This window comes from Pseudophryne corroboree, chromosome 11 (assembly GCF_028390025.1).
Source record: "Pseudophryne corroboree isolate aPseCor3 chromosome 11, aPseCor3.hap2, whole genome shotgun sequence".
NCBI lineage: Eukaryota > Metazoa > Chordata > Amphibia > Anura > Myobatrachidae > Pseudophryne > Pseudophryne corroboree.
The window spans coordinates 182,945,699-182,948,558 of NC_086454.1; the positions used below are offsets into that span (position 1 = coordinate 182,945,699).

At 36.0% G+C, this 2,860-nt stretch overlaps 1 long non-coding RNA gene across 1 annotated transcript; it reads right to left on the reverse strand.

Moving 5' to 3' along the window:
* Positions 1-315: 315 nt before the first annotated feature.
* LOC134970089 (uncharacterized) lies at positions 316-1,889 on the reverse strand. The gene is made up of 5 exons (XR_010189651.1): positions 1,821-1,889; positions 1,674-1,743; positions 1,448-1,519; positions 943-1,002; positions 316-575 (listed from the first exon to the last, which is right to left on the reverse strand). It is a non-coding gene; the product is annotated as an uncharacterized LOC134970089 (long non-coding RNA).
* Between the last annotated feature and the right edge of the window lie 971 nt (positions 1,890-2,860).

Sequence of the window (2,860 nt, forward strand, 5' to 3'; positions counted from 1 at the left end):
GACATGCCCCTTTTGGGTGACCACGCCCACTTTTCTGGAGCGCACGCACGCCTACGGCACGCACATAATTGCCTCCTTGACTTTTGCATACCCCCACTTCAAATTTTCCACTTTGACCACTGTATATATGTATGTATATATATATATATATATATATATACATATATATATATATATAAAACAGAAAAACTTAAGACCCCTTAATTGCGCTATAGTCTAATAGCTCAAACCACTGAGAGGTACCCCCTGTCAGAAAGAGTACTGCACATAGAATGGACAAAAACAAAAGTTCTCTTGTGGAGCTTTACCACCACAGATATACTTATATAATTATAAAATCATTTATTAAAAAACATGTATACTTTTATAACATGAATCACAAGATCACATATGTCATATGAGCAATACATTCATTTCTGATTGTCTGTTATACATGATGTTTTCAATCATTAGATGAAATACTTATTCCTCAGCATGAGAAAGTATGAATGATCAGTTCACTGTTTTTACGGAAAACGCACAGTCGTTGAAATCCAACGCGTTTCGTCCCTTAGGACTTCATCAGGGGTGCAAATCTGGGTGGTTCAATAAAAAATATATATATCAAACAGTGTCCCTTCACATATATTTCAACTTCATGAAACCACTTCATTATTTAATAAAATTTTACCTGCTTTATATACAAAACAAATCACATAGAAATGCAAAGAAGGGAGGATATACTGAAAAAAAGTAAGGAGAACATCGGAGGAGGAGGAAAAACATATGGAGTGTAAAGTAAGGATTGGATCCCTACTGAATGGTTCAAATTTAAATACCAAATATATACCATATAACTATATAGTTCAGTACACATCAATTAATGAACAGTTTACATAATGACCAAGGATGGCATCTAGTGCACGTGATACTTAATTGATTAAATTAAGTAATTGTACATACCAAAGAATGGGTTCACCAAAGGGAATACAAACAGAGCATGAATTCACTGAGAGTGTATTCCTACAAATTAGAATTGTACTTCTACTAGAATACAAAAACATCTTAGAAATGAGGCATCATTCTATTAGTAATGATTCTTAAATGCAATAGTTGGCACCAATCACTCAATTAATATTATGGTGCTCATCAGGAGTTAGGTATAGTCGTTAAACATTTATTAAACATACCACTGGTCAGTTTTCAATAGATTCTCCCACTAATATTGAAATGTGCCTCTTATTAACAAAATGATATACGATGAATTTGTTAAAACAAAACATCAATGTCCATGTTGTATCTACATACATACATATGGTGGTTAATGAGGGACCATACTGAAATAGGTAGATTGTAACCGATGGGAATTCTACTAAAACGATTCATATGTAGCCGAAATAGGATATAGTCTTTTCTACATACTAAACGTGATTAAGGTGTGTGCTCATTTATGAGAGTATATGCTCACCTGTGGAAACTTAACAAACCATCAAATTATGGGTGTTGGCTGAAGTACATCAATAGTACATCCATGTATTTCCTATAGGGTTATGGAGTGTTTGATTAGAAAGGGGTACTAGCAATAGATCACCTCCAATGCAGCAACAACTTAAAATATAAAATGTGACAATCAAAATTATTTAGAAAGAGATCCTAATGACACTATTGATTAATTAGATGTCAAGCTCACCTACCAGAAACTTCTATTTAGAAGTCACAAACTGGCAATTCGGATGAGATCAGGAGATATTATCCGATCAGACCCTATAAAGATGGGATGTCTTAGTTGGAAATATGACAAGTCTAAATCAATAAAAAAGACAATGGAATAAGGTATTTACCTGGCGTGTTGTCTCAAGGTCCACCTCACAGCTATAAGTGAGAGTGAACTCTTTAGTCCTATATATACCCCCTGTGTAATTGACATCATTTCCTGTCAAGCTAATTATGTCCCTCAATTAAGTTAATTGACTACTAGACTACTAGTGGATATCATAGCTAGTGGATTAACCTGTTAAGGACTTGTATCATTTAGAGGAGTCACAATAGACATTGTATAAATTGTGTTTACTATATACGCCGCTCTAAATAAATTGAGAAATGTATAATTGCGTTCCACTCCTATCGAGCGATATGCGCTCCACAGCCGTGACTTCCGGTTCCGGCGGAAATACCGGCGGTCCCGGCGGAATTGCATCTTTCATTTAATAAAATTGCCTGAAAAGATCCCAATGGATCCTACAGCTTGTAAAACAATCCTTTGGGGACATGCATCATACAGAAAAAATCCCTAACGATGTCCTGCACACTATGTCACCTGTGCATTCCGCTACAGACAGGCCACGGAATGCAACATTGCGTTCCATTCCTGTCGGGCGGTGTGCGTTCCAAAGCTGTACCTTCTGGTTCCGGCGGAAGCGCGTCATGCGTTCCACGGACGCCGATAATGCGTCTCATGGTACCTGATGCGATGTTCTAGTAAAGCGATAACATTATGCTTTCCATGGACATTAATTCTGCGTTCCACGGATATTGGGCTCCGTGTATCAATGTCCCTAATAGATTCTACTAACATCATAACTTCAAATAACTCCAACAGAACCACTGGTATTGATGGGTATTACCTTATACAAAGCCTTGTCAATTTACATATTTTAACTATGTCAGTGATTTTTCAAAAGGGCTACATAATATGTGTATTATGTAGCCCTTTTGAAAAATCACTGACATAGTTAATAGAAAATCACAACCTTCAATATAAGGGTAGTAAATCTCCTATAGTGGCTCCTAATAGGGGCTTGTTAGAGATGAAGATTTCTACAGGCTGCCTTAAAAATAATTAAAAGAACTCTATTTAAGGAATTCCTTATAAAAACTATTG